Genomic DNA, 16,759 nt, shown 5'->3' on the forward strand with positions numbered 1-16,759 from the left:
AGTCTAGGAGGAGCTCCCGTTGTAAGCATTAAGAGGCAGGACCCCTGAAAGCTTAAACTGCAAGGAGTCGGGTTTAGTTTCTTACCACGTTGTGTGACTTTGGGCTCGCGTGCGCTCTCTCTCTTTTTCTTTTTTGACTGAATATCTTCTCTGATCCTCAGTTTTTTCATCTATAAGTTGGGAACGTTGAGACTTCATTGGTTGCTGGGAGGATGAAGTGGCAGTTTTGTTTAGCTTATTGCATAATAAGTGCTCAGTATATGATAGCTGTTATTATTATTAGGAAGAACTGATTTAGAACCGTTTTCTGAACGAGAACACTTTGGCAAGTTGTGAATGATGAGGGATTCTACCTGTGCAGGGAAAGAAACGGTGATAGTGAGTGCCATGGGAGTGTTAGGCAATAAGAATCCATGATTGGTTACCTCCTTCACGCTCTGTACTGGGGACTGAGTGTGAAACCCTGGCAGGTGCCCTGACTGGGAATCAGACCATGATTTCCCGGGTCAGTGTTCAGCCACTGAGCCACACCTGCCGGTCTTGAAAAAGTGGCATTTGAGCCCTAGCTGGTTTGGCTCAGTGGATGGAGTGTCAGCCTGCAGACAAGGGTTCCGGGTTGATTCCAGGCAAGGGCACATGCCTGGGTTTCAGGCTTGATCCCCAGTCGGGGCATGCAGGAGGCAGCAGATCAATGATTCTCTCTCATCATTGATATTTCTCCCTCTCTCCCTCTCCCTTCCTTTCTGAAATCAGTAACAATATGTATATGGCATTTGAGCCCTGATTGGTGTGGCTCAGTAGGAGTGTTTGTGCACTGAAGGTGGCGGTTCACTTCCTGGTCAAGGCACATACCTAGGTTGTGGTTCAGAGAATGGGAGGCAACCCATACATGTGTGTCTCTGATATTTCTCTATCTCTATCCTCTCTCCCCCTCTCTCTATCTTTATCTGTCTTTCTCTTTCTACCACTTCCATCCCTTCCTCCCTCCCTGAATTAATTAATTAATTTTTATTTTTAAAATATATTTTATTGATTTTTCATAGAGAGGAAGGGAGAGGGATAGAGAGCTAGAAGCATCCATGAGAAACATTGGTCAGTTGCCTCTGCACACCCCCTACTGGAGATGTGCCGGCAACCAAGATACATGCCCTTGACCGGAATTGAACCCAGGACCCTTCAGTCCGCAGGCCGACGCTTTATCCACTAAGCCAAACCGGTTTTGGCCCTCTCTGAATTTAATTTAAAAATTTTTAGAAGTGGCATTTGGTAAGGATAGTATTTTCTCCAGACAGGCTCTTCTTCTTCTTCTTCTTCTTCTTCTTCTTCTTCTTCTTCTTCTCCTTCTCCTTCTCCTTCTCCTTCTCCTTCTCCTTCTCCTTCTCCTTCTCCTTCTCCTTCTCCTTCTCCTTCTCCTTCTCCTTCTCCTTCTTCTTCTTTTTTTTTTTTTTTTCGTACGTAATAAAAAGACTTTATTAAGAAGGCTATGGAGTAAAAAAATAAAACTCTTGATACAATTTTCTGAACCGTTTAGTCAGCTCAGCAAATATATAATCAGTAATTTAGCTGCGTAAGATTAAAGGTCCGTTACTTTAAAATAAAATATATTTTAGTTTTTAAAATTTATTCCATAAAGTACATACATATTTCCCTATAAATTTGCTACATATACACAAGAGGTAAAAAGTAAAAGTAAAAAAACAAAACAAAAACAATTAAAAAAATGGACAACATAAAACCACAGCAGAAGAGGATTAATAATTAAAAATAAAAAAAGTTAGAAATTTCTGGTTGGGACGCCCCTGTGCCCCTCCCTCCCGCTCCCCCCCAGGCCTTCCTGGGGCTGACCTACAGAAGGGTGACCAGTTAGCCCCCAAAGGGGAGTGAAAAGGTAGTAAAAACGTCACCGTCTCCTGGTGGAACTTTCTGCAGAGGCTTTACCACCCCGTAAAGACCACACCAGACAGGCTCTTCTTGTTGTCATGTGCAGGCTTCTGATTGGTAAAAGCCAGTGAGACACTTGGGATTACGGAAGGACTGTAGAACATTTGATTTGATTCCGAGGTGGGGAGAGGGTAGTATATGGCCACTAGGAGAGATTGGTGGTATAATGTTTATACTTTCCAGAGAAGATAATATAAGGTCTGTGCTTTCGAGTGAAGGCTGCTTGATTCATATCCTGGCTATAACCATGTTATAGCTTATTGGCTGTATAACCAGGTTAAGTTATAAGCTCTGTGCCTTCTACTCCATAGTAGTAGTTGAGAGGATTCAAAGATATTAGGAATGGGGAGGATTTATCTTAAGGCCTGGCACATAGTGTCTACTACCAGTCTGTTGCAGTAGTTTGTTTTTTAATCTTTATTGTTGAAAATATTACATAGGCTCCCTTTTTCTCCCAATTAACATCTTCCAGCTAGCTTGCTCTCATTCTCCTCTCATCTCCCTCTTTTTTTTATATATAGTATATTTTTATTGATTTCAGAGAGGAAGGGAGAGGGAGAGAGAGATAGGAACATCAATGATGAAAGAGAATCATTGATTGATTGGCTGCCTCCCACTCTGCCCTAACCAGGGCTAGGATGGAGCCTGCAACCAAGATACGTGTCCTTGATAAGGACCCTTCAGTCCGAGGACCCACTCTCTTATCCACTGAAACCAAATTGACTAGGGCTCTTGGGTTTCTTTTATAAAGGACCCATATAATTCCATTCACGAGGGCTTTATTCTAATGATCTAGTCACCTCCACAGGCCCCATCTCCTAATACCATCCTATTGGGGGTTAGATTTCAACATGTGAATTTCGGAGGGGAACAAACATTCGTCTCCAGGATTGTATTTTATAGATGAGGACACCGAAGCACAGAGAGATGAAGTAACTTGCCAAGATCAAGTTACAGTGAGTGGCAGTGGATTTGAACACAGGTATCTGGCTCTAAGCTCCTTGCTTTGTGACCCTTCTGCTATCTCTGCCCAATCATTTAAACTTTCTAGTTAAGCTTCGTATGGTCAAAAGCATCAGATCACCAGTTCCTCAAGGCTGCTGTAAGAATCATATGAAGAGCTGTATATAAATGTAAGACTTGTCATTGAAGAGCTCCTTCCTTATAGCAATAAATACTCTTATAAAAAGAGAGAGAGAGCCGGGACCGGTTTGGCTCAATGGATAGAGCGTCGGCTTGGGGACTGAAGGGTCCCAGGTTCGATTCTGGTCAAGGGCATGTACCTTGGTTGCGGGCATATCCCCAGTAGGGGGTGTGCAAGAGGCAGCTGATTGATGACTCTCTCTCATCAATGTTTCTAACTCTCTCTCTCCCTTCCTCTCTGTACAAAATCAATAAAATATATTTTAAAAGAGAGAGAGAGAGAGAGAGAGAGAGAGAGAGAGAGAGAAAATACTAAAAAACAAAAAAAATTCTATCAGTTAGGACCCAACTTTGTTTTTATTTTCTTGTTTCTAGGCATCTGTGTACATAAGGAATATTTTAGAAGCTAATAGTTTGTTAATGTTATGTGTGGTTTCCTCAAATCCTATGGCCTAGAGTCTCCCAAGATTGTCGCTAGTGATTCAAATATTCAGGTTTTTTTTGGAAAACTTAAAGGACAAAAAGTTACCTTTTAGAGGTGAAAATGTTTTATTACCATTCTGTTGTCATTTGAGTGGATACTAGAATTATAAACTTGATGCGAGACTAACTTTTGGTCTCAGAAGTAGAAACTCATTTGTGGCCTGCTAGCCAAAACCATCACAGTTATTGACCAGATGTTATGTGCCAGCACTTTCTAGTTTCCAGGGATAAATGGTTAAAAAACTTGGTCCATGCCCTGACCGGTTTGGCTCAGTGGATAGAGCATCGGACTGCGGATTGAAAGGTTCCAGGTTCGATTCCAGTCAAGGGCATGTACCTTGATTGTGGGCACATCTCCAGTAGGGGTGTGCAAGAGGCAGCTGATCAATGTTTCTCTCTCATCAGTGTTTCTAGCTCTCTACCCTTTCCCTTCCTCTCTGTAAAAAAATATATTCAAAAAACCCGAAAAACTTGGTCCATGCCATCCTAGAACTTACTATTTAAGTGTGGAAAGCACAGTTCACATATGTAAAACACAAATAGATGGTTTAGTTGTCGTAAGTATTATTATTTTTATTGATGGATTTTAGCGAGAGAGAGGAAGAGGGAGAGAGAGCAACATCAATTTGAAGTTCCACTTAGTTACATATACATTGGTTGATTCTTGTATGTGCCCTGAACGGGGATCGAACCTACAACCTTGGTGTTGATCTAACTAACTGAGCTACCCAGCCAGGACCTGAAGATGATTTGGAATCCACTCTTGCAGGATAGTCAGGGAAGGTTTTATTGTAGAGGTGACTTACAAGCAAAGATCTGATGATTGATACTACCTGGGCAAACAGACCTCCAGAGGGAAATGGGAACAAAAAGAAGGTGGGATGGCATGTTTGAGTATGCCAGCGTGGCTGGAGTGAGTTGTAGAGTGTGTTAAGGAAACAGGTGCAGAAACAAGCAGGTGCCACATCACATGGGGCCTTGAGGACCCTAGAACCGTGGTCAGCAAACTGCAGCTCGAGAGCCACATGCGGCTCTTTGACCCCTTGAGTGTGGCTCTTCCACAAAATACCATGTCCTGGGAGAGTCTATTTTGAAGAAGTGGCGTTAGAAGAAGTTTAAGTTTAAAATATTTGGCTCTCAAAAGAAATTTCAATCTCTGTACTGTTGATATTTGGCTCTGTTGACTAATGAGTTTGCCGACCACTGCCCTAGAAATAACTGGATTACGAGGGTAATGAAAAGCACCTATCTGCTTTATGCTAGAGAGTCACATGATCTGATAGAACTTTTTAAGAGAAGTCTCTTTACTGGAGTGTGAAGACTAGATTGTGGTGATTGTAGGGGGACAAGAGTGAAAGCGGTGAAACCACTTAGGAGGCTATGGCAGAAGGTGAGGTGAGAGGTGGCTTAGATTTGGTGCTATCATTGACATGATGAGATGGAAAACATTAATGAATGCAGGACAAAGTTCGGATGTAAAATGAATGCTGATATATTGGGTGGAGGAGTGAAGGAATGAGAGAACTTAGTGGTGACTCCTGGGAATTTGGTTTGTGCAAATAGCACCTGCTTAATACCCTAACTTTTATTGAATCTATAAAACTAAAGGTCTTTAAGAACAAAATTTATACAATAAAGAGAGCTAAATTAGCCTCATTTGGTATTAAACTAACACAGTAATTCTCAACCAGGATTGATTTTCCCTCCTTAGGGGGCATTTGGCAATGTTTGGAGACACCTTTGCTTATCACAGATGGGGGAAGTGGTGGGTGTGCTACTGACAAGTGGGTAGAAGTCAAGGTGCTGCTAAGTATCTTACAGTGCTTAGGGCAGTTCTCCACAAAAAGAATTATCTGGCTCTAGCTGGTTTGGGTCAGTCATTAGAGCGTTGGCCCATGGACTGAAGAGTCTTTGGGTTCGATTCTGGTCCAGGGCACATACCTCAGTTGTAGGCTTGATCCCCATCCCCAGTTGGGGTGTGTGTGAGAGGCAACCAATCAATGTCTCTCACATCGTTGTTTCTCTCTCTGTGTCTCTCCTCTTCCCTTCCACTCTCTCTAAAAATCAAAGGGAAAAAAATATCCTTGGGCAAAGATTAACAAAAATAATAATTATCTGGTACAAAATGTCAGTAGTGCTGAGATTGGAAACCTGATCTAACAGATGAAGGTTTGGTTGAATAGAAGACCTGGATTCTAGTGAAGTGGAAAATATATCAGGAACTAAATATTTAATCGGTACACTAATTTTACCCCCCTCTCTTTTGGTTCTGTTCACTCCTCAGAAGTAATCTAGGTGAAATCAGTATTTCCTTTTGGCATATGAAATAGCTAGGCTTTCTGGATTGTGTTCGTTGATTTTTCTAGGCCCAGAGTAGAATTGTGTTAGGAAAAACCAAAGGATTTAAGGACCTATTATTTACAGCCCTTAATAAGTAAATGATCCACACTGACAAGTCATTGTAATCTCTTGAAGTTAGAGACAACAACCTTAGCAAATAACTCAAAGGTTAGAAGAATAGTTCTAATAATTAGGGTTCTTAAAAGAGAATAGTAGGAATTCAGATATCTTACCAGAATATTTATTCATAAATGGGAAAAAATATTCAAAATTTTCTCTTCATTCTTATGTACACAGACATTTAAACCCCATACAAGTTTTTTTTTTCTCTTTTTTTTTTTTTCACAATCACCCCATTTTCCTCTTTGTCTCTTTTCTACAAACTTCCTATAACTGTCCTCTTTCCAAAAGGATAGAGCAGCAGCCTGACAGGAAATTTTCCTGTTTCCTCTTTATGCTGACGGACCCCTGACTGGGACCTTAGGAGAACCAGGGAGTTTTTCATGCCAGGAGACTCCTCATGCCCAGCAAGCAGGGTGCTGAGGAAGCCAGTGAGCCGGGTGGTCAATGAGAAGCTAAGAAAATACCCATGGGGCAGGCCCCCCTGACTCAGAAATGGACAGCCTCGGGCCCTCCCGGAAATGGGAGCCCAAGGGAGTCTTCTTTGTCCTTCCCTCAGCCAAGTCCGTGGTGGACCTCATCTCTCCGAGACCGTCCCTTTAAGAAGACCCATCCCGGTACTTGGCTGCGTCACTTGTTTACAGTCCCAGAATAGTGTGGCTCAGAATACTGGGACCTGGCTTTTTTTTTTTTTTTTTTAAGTTGGCTAAAAGAGACATTATTTTAATGGGATCCAGGAGTGGAAAACAGCAGAGGATGTTTTCAGACTGCATGGGAATCCTGAACCACAAACTGGCTGTGCCAGCCTCCTCTGCCGGCGGCTCCTTGGCCCTTTCTCTGCTTCCGGGTCCAGGGTACCTTGCTGGGTGGGGCTGGCTCTTCCCAGGCCCTTTGGTTCAGACAGGTTGGCAGGAAACCCTTAGCTTAATTCTGGCCAATAGGTCATGAGCCAGAGGGGTCATAATCTTCTACATTGTGGGACTTGCCCATTTTTCTCTCCCAATGGCCGAATTCTTGTAAGGACCAATTTTGGTGGTGTGGCTGTTAGCCTTTTGGTAAGTTCTGCTCAGAACATGAATATATATTTACTATTGGTTCTTACGTGCTATAGTTTAAAAAGTAACACAAAGCCATAGGTCTGTCTGTTCAGGAGCTGTCTGTCTGTCAAAATAATAAGCAATAATTGGAGAAGTAGCAGAGGCTCCCTCCACAGACTGCTGGCTTTTACTTCTAAAAGCCCAAGAAAAAGCCCCTTTTGTTTAGTCATAATGGTGGAGGGGGAGGCATTGTATGGGATTACTGGGCAATGCAGGGTTGAGGGTGACTCAGACAGGCAAAAACACGAAAGGGCCCCTATTGTGTGCCTTCAGTTTCTGCCCTGCATCTTCGGAGCTTTCTCAGCCTTGCACTGCGGTGACAGGCTCCTGGCATCTAACCTGGAAGGCTATTTTGTTTAGTGCAGGGCTGGTTTAAAATTTGACCCATATAAGCCATCAAAAACACTGTGAGTCAGCTTTTCAGGGAACCTATTTTTAACTATTTCAAGTTACCTCCAGTGTGTGCAATTCTGTTTTTTTCCTGGTCTGTCACTTCCTTAAAGTGATTGATTTTTTTCTTCTTCTAGAATTGGGCACACATCTGGCTCTTTGAGTCTGGGGTAGTATAAGAGGAAGATTCTTATTCTGTTGACCTTGTATGTTTTCCCTGTGGATGCATCTCCTGGTCGTACTACCTTCGAGTTTATCCTGGAGCGTGGAAGGCCTTCTGAGAGAAACAGGCTGCAGTCTCCTGGGGAGTCTTGCTTGCTTTGGGAGGAGCTCCCATGAGATCATTTCTCTCTGGGCTTAGAGCTGCTGAATGGAGCACATTTGATTGGTGGTGGGAAGTCAGAGGGAAGCGAATGGATGAGACCCCGAAGAAGGGACTGTAGAAAGTTCCAGGCAAGAGGAATTGGAACGACCTGTGGGCAGGCAGGACATAGGAGGATTTCTGGAGGCAGGAAAGGGTGGATGCTTCCTTGGAGGATGTTTTGTTCATTTTGCCTCTCTTTCCAATGACTTTTGGCCAGAAATGAAGAGGCTCTGTTTAAACTGTTTGTGTGGTTGTCTTGGTAGTGGCTGGCGTTCTGGGGCAGGAGAGTGTGTATACCAGCCATATGTAAGCACTTGACCTCTGCCTTGACTTCACTGGAGGAGGATTCTACTTCCTAGCAGCTCTGGAAATGTCCCCCTCTTCTGATTTCCTCCTACTTGTGGCTGAATTTTTGCTGTCTTCCCCAGGGAATTTGAGTCTAGATGGTGGAATCCTTGAGCAGAACTGACAGAGCTTGATTCTGACATGTAGGCACGACACCCCAGCCTCAGGTGAAGAGAGCCGTTCAGCAGTCCGAGGGTATTTTAGAAATTCCTCTGCTTTCTAGCCCAGTCGCTTCTGCCTATTGAATATGTCATCCTTATGACTAAAGTGTTTTCCATAACCTCTCATAAGCTTTTCCAAAGAGCTCAGTTCAGTTTACATGTGTCCTTTAACAACAGTCATAAACTTTTATTGAGTGTCAATTATGTGCCTTATTAGTTTGAGTAATCTCTGGAAAATCTGTCACTTTGAGGGGAGGGGGTGGTTTCTGTCTAGAGCTAAACAAATGATTTCAAGTTTATGTTCTGTTTTTTATTGTTCGTGACATTCCTTTTCCTTTTATTACCACAGAAAATTAAGCTTGCTCCATTTTTTTTTTTTAAAGGATTGACCTAGATTTTGGCATTAAAAGTGCAGCCTTCCCTGACCATCATATTAATAAGAGCAACCCTTATCCCCACCTTGTAGTCCTAGTCTTAGATCCCGGTTTTTTTTTTCATACCACTTATCACCATTTAAAAAAATATATATATTTTATTGATTTTTCACAGAGATGAAGGGAGAAGGATAGAGAGCTAGAAACACCGATTAGAGAGAAACATTGATTAGCTGCCTCCTGCACACCCCCTACTGGTGTGCCCTTGACCGGAATCGAACCTAGGACGTTTCAGTCCGCAGACAGACGCTCCATCCACTGAGCCAAACCGGTTTAGGCACTTATCACCATTTTACATGACATAAAAAAAGTACATGACATAATAAGACTTTTAAAAATAAACTCTTTTGTGGTATAATTTACACATTGTAAGTGTACCGTTCTATGAGTTTTGACAAATATATGTACACGAGTAACCCTCCTACTCCCCATCAAGGTCAAGGTAGAGAACATTTCTACCACCCCCAGAAGGTTCCCTTGTGCCATTTTATTAATTAACTAATTTTTAAAAAAATATATTTTATTGATTTTGTACAGAGAGGAAGGGAGAGAGATAGAGAGTTAGAAACATCAATGAGAGAGAGTCATCGATCAGCTGCCTCTTGCACACCCTCTACTGGGGATATGCCCGCAACCGAGGTACATGCCCTTGACTGGAATCGAACCCGGGACCTTTCAGTCCCCAATCCGATGCTCTATCCATTGAGCCAAACTGGTTTCGGCTAATTACCGTATTTTTCGGACCATAAGACGCACCGGACCATAAGACGCACCAGTTTTTAGAGAAGGGAAATGAAGAAAAAAAGATTCTGAAACAAATAGTGTCCTAAAATATTTTATGTGCATTAAAACCCAACATCACAGTCATAAACACATGTAATCAACCCTGTAAAGTAAACAGCAGCATTTAGAACCATTTTAGAGCCGGGCAAGCACACAGAGACCACACAGAGCCGGGCAAGTAAAAAAAACTTTTTTTTAAAAGTATATGTGTAGGCTATATTTGGACCATAAGACGCAGGGACTTTTCCCCCCCACTTCTGGGGGGAAAAAAGTGCGTCTTATGGTCCGAAAAATACGGTAACTAATTTTAAAAAATACATATTTTATTGATTTTTCACAGAGTGGAAGAGAGAGGGATAGAGAGTTAGAAACATTGATGAGTGAGAATCATCAATCAGAGGATCCAAGATGGCTGCTCAGGTAGACACCTAACCAGAGCAGCACACAACAATTTCAATGGAATACAACTAAAATGTAGAGTGGACATTGCCCAGAGAATCATCAATCAGCTGCCTCTTGCACACCCCCTACTGGGGATGTGCCCGCAACCAAGGTACATGCCCTTAACCGGAATCAAACCTGGGACCTTTCAGTTCATAGGCTGACGCTCTATCCACTGAGCCAAACTGGTTTCGGCTAATTAATTTTAAAGATTCCTAATTGATTTTTGGAGAAAGAGGAAGGGAGAAGGAGAGAAAGAGAGAAACATCGATGTGAGAGAGAATCAGCAGTCAGCTGCTTCCTACATGCCCTCAAGCCAGCAACTGGGCATGTGCCCTGACTGGAATCAAACTGATTTCCTGGTTCAAAGGTCGACGCAAAACCACTGAGCCAAGCTGGCTGGACTGGGCAGTGATTTTTACCTCTTCTGTTTATCAGCATCCAGACAGTGTTTGGCACACAGTATGTACTCAAATAAATAAATATAACATTTAATTCAACAAACATTTAATTAGTGCCTACTATGTACTGACAACTGGGGGAAATACAAAGTGACAGTAGTGCTGAAGCCGGTTTGGCTCAGTGATAGAGCGTCGGTCTGCGGACTGAAAGGTCCCAGGTTTGATTCCGGTCAAGGGCATGTACATTGGTTGTGGGCACATCCCCGGGAGGGGGTGTGCAAGAGGCAGCTGGTTGATGTTTCTCTCTCATCGACATTTCTAACTCTCTATCTCTCTCTCCCTTCCTCTCTGTAAAAAATCAATAAAATATATTTAAAAAACACACACACACACAAAAAAAACCCCAAAGTGACAGTAGAACTCTGAATTTGATGAGAGGACAGTCTAGTGGTAGTAGAAGACAAATACATAGAATAAGGTGTATAATGTCAGAGTGTTATGGAGAAAATATGGCCATTCAGAAGAGGGTGTTATTGCTGGAGGAGTTACTGTTGTTAATTGACTTTAAAATAGTTATATTGCTATATTCTTACTTAACCACAGCTCTACTATCTCATTCCATATTGACTAGAAACAGACCCCTCTCAGTTTTGGACTCAGACACCAAAGTTCTCCTTATAAAGCTGTGTCATCTACTAAGATCTTCGGCATAAACAGTGAGAAGAGCACTTTAGTAAGTCTCTGGTGTAGGGATAATTCTTGGAATCATCATTCTGAAGACTGAATGCTTTCTTATGCATAATATATGCATTATATAACCTTATAACAGCTTTCCCCCCCATTAAATTGAAGATTCATCCTTTTGAGGGAGGGAGTGGTAAATACTGAGTATCTTCCTTGTCCCATTATCCCTAATTCTATAAAGAGGCATTTATTGGAAAACTTCCTTCAGGAGGGTTTTTAATTGGGATAATGGAATGCAAATTTTGTAGTGGCTGCAATAACTGGCCTGGAGGTAAACCAGATAGCTACAGCAATAATGTCAGTCAACACTTCTCTAGCATTTACTACATGCCTCCACTGTGCAGAGTGCTTGAGGTACATCGTGTCACTTAATTCTCACAGCAAGGTGAGGTTCAGATAAATAAAATAACTTCTTTAAGATTATTCTAAAGTCAGTGAGTGGTGGAGACTGGTTGGGTGAACACTTAATGGTAATATGGACTGTTTTGTTCTAAAGAACCTGTAGCATCTGCATTTTTGCTGAGTTTCTTAATTTTTAAAAAACAAATACGTGTTGATTTCCTATTATGTGTCAGGCCTGTGCTGGGGCTGCAGGGGTAAACAATACAGACCAGACCCGTGCTAGCATGGAGTACATTCTATTTGGGAATCTCAGAACCAGAATGATGTTAACAGAGGTGATGGGTTGAGAATGAAGACTTTGAGAAAGAGAAGAGTTGAGTAAGTTATCCCTGGTAAAATTCAGGTAGAGGTGGACTTGAACCTAGTACTCTTATCTTCTGTCTAGCCTCATATTTTATTATTTTTTAAAATATATTTTATTGATTTTTTACAGAGAGGAAAGGAGAGAGATAGAAACATCGATGTGAGAAAAACATCGATCAGCTGCCTCCTGCACACCCCATACTGGGGATGTACCGGCATCCAAGGTACATGCCCTTGACCGGAATCGAACCCAGGACCTTTCAGTCCGCAGGCTGACGCTCTATCCACTGAGCCAAACTGATTTCGGCGATATACACTTTTAGGATAGAATGAGAGGCCTTTCTCTGAACTCTCTGGTTTAGAGAAACAGGTTTACTAGAACTTTCTGGCAGTAGAGGTTTGCTATTGAAATGGAGCCTCCTTATCATTTGGGCTTTCAAATTAGAGTGGCCACTGACTGGTTGACATTGTTTAAGTAAAATCCTGTTTGAAAATTAGGTCATGAGCTTAAATCATTGCCTGGAGCATTTTTCTTTTTCTTTCTTTCTTTTTTTTTTTTTTTTTTTTTTTTTTTGCATTTTTTATTATTATTTTTTAATTTCTTTATTGATTAAGGTATCACATATTTGTCCTCAACCCCTCATCCCAATTCCCCACCCTCTCCACTCATGTCCCAACCCCCTACTATTCTTGACCACTGGTTAGGCTCATATGTGTGCACATAAGTCCTTTGGTTGATCTCTCCCTTTTGTCCCCACCCTCCCTTTGAGGTCCGACAGTCTGATCCGTGGCTCCTTATCTCTGGGTCTGTTCTTGTTCATCAGCCTATGCTGTTCACCATTTCCCCTAGATGAGTGAGATCATGTCCTATTGGAAATATAAGAAATGAGACAAGCAATAATCATTATGCTGAAAGGCATATAAATCAGTCTGTAGTGAGTTTTTTCTTTTCTTTCTATTTAAAAATATATTTTATTGATTTTTACAGAGAGGAAGAGAGAGGGATAGAGAGTTAGAAAGATCAATGAGAGAGAAACATCGATCAGCTGCCCCCTGCACATTCCCTATTGGGAATCTATCCCATAACCAAGGTACATGCCCTTGGCTGGACTCAAATCTGGAACCAAACCTAGAACCCTTCTTTAGTCCGAGGGCGGAAGCTCTATCCACTAAGGAACATTTTTCAATGTGAAGAAAGTCGGTTTGGCTTTTTCAAGGAAGAGTTCCCTCACCTTCCACTTCCCCTTTCCCTTCCCTGCAATAAGGAAACTGTAACCCAAGTTCCATACCTGTGCTCCTCTCTTAATTAAATGAAATGTCAAGTTATAGTTTCCTTTTGGGATAGTGGTCCCAGTTCTGATAAGACCAAAAATCTGGTTGGTTTCAGTGGGCTCAGTAAAATGGAATGAAAGCAAAGTAAACTGGAGGCCAAAACAGAAAAGTAATGAAGAGGAACTGAACTTTGGGAATTAGTATCGACTTAGACTGTTGTTTTTTTTTAAAAAAATATATATATTTTATTGATTTTTTACAGAGAGGAAGGGAGATGGATAGAGAATTAGAAACAACTATGAGAGAGAAACATCGATCAGCTGCCTCCTGCACACTCCCTATTGGGTATGTGCCTACAAACAAGGTACATGCCCTTGACCGGAATCAAACCTTGGTCCCTTGAGTCCACAGGCTGACACTCTATCCACTGAGCCAAACCGGTTAGGGCTTAGACTGGGTTTTATTTTTTATTTATTTATTTTTTATTAATCCTCACTTTGGATATTTTTCATTGTTTTTTAGAGAGAGTGGGAGAGGAAGAGAGACAGAGAGAAACATTGATGTGAGAGAGACACATTGATTGGTTACCTCTCACACACACCCCAGCCAAGGTCAGGCATCAAGCCTGCAACTGAGGTATGTGCCCTTGATGGGAATCGGACCCAGGACCCTCCAGTCTGCAGGCCAATGTTCTAGCTACTGAGCCAAACCGGATAGGGCAACTTAGACTAGTTTTAGAATCTCAATGGAGAGGTATAAAATAATCTATTGAGTCTTAGCAGTGTGGCTCAGTGGGTTGAGCATCATCCTGTGCATGGAAAGGTTGCTAGTTCCATTCCTGGTCAGGGCACATGCCCAGGTTGCAGCTTGATCTCTGGATAAGGTGTGTGTGGGAGGCAGCCAATCGATGTTTCTCCCTCACATTGATGTTTTTCTCTCTCTCCCCCTATCCCTCCCCTCCCCTCTAAAACAAATAAAAACATTTTTAAAAAATAAATCTTTTTGGTTCAGGGGTGGAATTTATGATAAGCATTAGGTTGTTATTGAAAGCAAGCAAGTGTCCCTTAGCTCTTTCTATTGCTTTGAGTTAGGAGCCGATTTTTGCCCTTGGCCAAACACCTTTATAAAGATTTGAAGGACTGTATGATTGTAGTTGGTACCAGTTAGATCGTTTTCATCCCGAGAGGCCAAAACGGAAAGAACCTCAATGCTGAGCTACTTGCCTTGCGATTGTTTTCTGTTGTCTTTGGTGTTTAATTTCAGGAGTCTGACTGTGTTCTGTTGAACTTTACTTTCCAAGGCTCTTTCCCCATCTCTTGCTTTTCCCTTCCCAGGCCTCCTCAGAACAAAGCCCATGTGGTTGGTCATTCTTCCTGGAGGATTCTGGGAGGGCTAAGAAGGAATTTCTTAAAGGAGATTGTCATCATTCTGGGTCAGAGGTTGACTGCTGGATCCTTTTCACTACCATAAACTGCCCTGAATTCTAACTTGGAACAATGAAGTTCACTGAGTACTGTTATTTTTTATTTTAGAAACTCTACTTAATACTCAACACAAAGTGAAAAGCTTTGTGAGTGAGATGAAGAGGTATACTGTTTGGTTTCTTGAAGATGTGTATGCAGTTAGATGCCAACTTTACTAAGAGTCAACTATAAAGCCAGTATGAATGGTAATATGTTGTTTTGATTTGAGGGAGAGGAAAGAAGTTATCAGAAGCAAGTAGCAAGCATTTCTTAGGTAGAATCAGTGTAGACTTCACCCTTGCTGATTGAGTACCTGAATGAGCAACTTCTGAGCACCAAGCAGGTCCCAGCCCAGCTGCTGCTCAGTGCCCCTGGATGTTTTCCCAGTGCAGGTCTTTAAATATTAACAGCCAGGATTTATTGAGCGCTTACTTTGTGCCAGGCGCTGTGCTATGCAAAGTGGGATCATTGATTACAAACAGGAAGAACCAGTGGAGCAGGAGCCTTGTCCCTTCTGGCCCTTTCCTTCCCTCATGAAAGGGAGTCTTCTTATTTTTACTTTTCCCTCCCCTGACTGAAAACCAGTCTTGCTACCTCCTAGGCCTAGGCTGTTCTCTCTTGGCTCATTTAAATATGGATTGAATAGTAAAAATGGGAGCAAAATTATGTGAAAGATACTGGAAGGAAAAATGAACCATGTTTTCTGTTTGCAAGGCACATTCTTACTTAGCTATTTGATTAGCAACCACTACCCTGTCAAGGGAGGCAAAGTGGTTATATCCCCATTTTACACATAAAAAATGCAGTCAGTGTTGAAACCAGTTTGGCTCAGTGGTAGAGCGGTCTGCAGACTGAAAGGTCCCAGGTTCGATTCCGGTCAAGGGCATGTACGTTGGTAGGGGGCATATCCCCGGTAGGGGGTGTGCAAGAGGCAGCTGGTCGATGTTTCTCTCTCGTTGACGTTTCTGGCTCTATCTCTCTCCCTTCCTCTCTGAAAAAAATCAATAAAATATATATTTAAGAAAAAAATGCAGTCAGTGCATGTTAAATGATTAGCCAGGGCAGTCAGCCTATGGCCCTGGCTGGTGTGGCTCAGTTGGTTGAAGCATTGTTCTTGTGTACTAGAAGGTCTCGGGTTGGATTCCCACTGAGGGCACATACCCAGGTTGCAGATTAGATTCCCGGTCGGAGTGCGTGTACGGGAGGCAAACAGTCCATCTGTCTTATGTTAATGTTTGTCCCTCCCTCAAATCAATTAATAGGAAAAAGACAAAAAAGAAAAACAAAAACCCAGCCTAGAGCTTTGAGCTTCTCCCAGAATTCTTTGCTCTAGACTCAGTTGTATATGCCCAACACATGAACAGATGTGTTTAATACAATACCCCAGGATACCAAGTGCCCAAACAATGTCCCAGATGCTTATAGGGAGTGTTTTATTTTCATCCCAAATGAATTTATATATGTTATGTACATCATTTAGTCAGCACTTAATCAATATGAGTAATGAGGCATTTAATTCTGTATCTGAAGGTTCCCATGTGTCTCTTTATCGGTACCTCCTCTTAACATATATGGGTAACAGTTGTGGGCTAACAGATTGATAACAGTAGATTTCTAGGGAAGAAAATCTTTAGCTGTACTTTTCAACCCTTATGGATACTGAGGACTATTTGAGAAGGTGAATGGCTCTTGTGGTGGATCCTTGCTAGTAGATGTTTATGGAGCTTTTAAAAATATATATTATTTTGTTGATTTCAGAGAGTAAGGGAGAGAGAAACTAATGATGAGAGAGAATCATTGATCGGCTGCCTCCTGCACTTGCCCCACTGGGGATTGAGCTGAAACCCGCCCATGTGCCCTGACTGGGGGTTGAACCATGACATTCGGTTCATAGGTCAATGCTCAACCTCTGAGCCACACCAGCTGTGCTTTATGGAGCTTTTGTTTCTCCTGCTGGCCAACTTAACAGCTGGGAACAAGGCTGGCGGAGTGACACCAGTCTAAAATGGGTTGTTCTGAGTGCAGAATCTCAGAGGGAAGGCGGGGAAAGGTGGGTGGGTGGGAGGTAATCAACCGAAGACCATGTATGTATATATGCATAACCCATGGACACGGACAATTAGGTGGTGAAA

At 42.1% G+C, this 16,759-nt stretch overlaps 1 protein-coding gene across 4 annotated transcripts in view; it reads left to right on the forward strand.

Moving 5' to 3' along the window:
- Nucleotides 1-16,759, forward strand: part of ZFYVE1 (zinc finger FYVE-type containing 1) — a 49,699-nt gene that overhangs the window by 3,780 nt on the left and 29,160 nt on the right. The window lies entirely within an intron of this gene.

Source organism: Pipistrellus kuhlii, unplaced genomic scaffold (genome assembly GCF_014108245.1).
Source record: "Pipistrellus kuhlii isolate mPipKuh1 unplaced genomic scaffold, mPipKuh1.p scaffold_m20_p_1, whole genome shotgun sequence".
In the NCBI taxonomy this organism is placed as follows: domain Eukaryota; kingdom Metazoa; phylum Chordata; class Mammalia; order Chiroptera; family Vespertilionidae; genus Pipistrellus; species Pipistrellus kuhlii.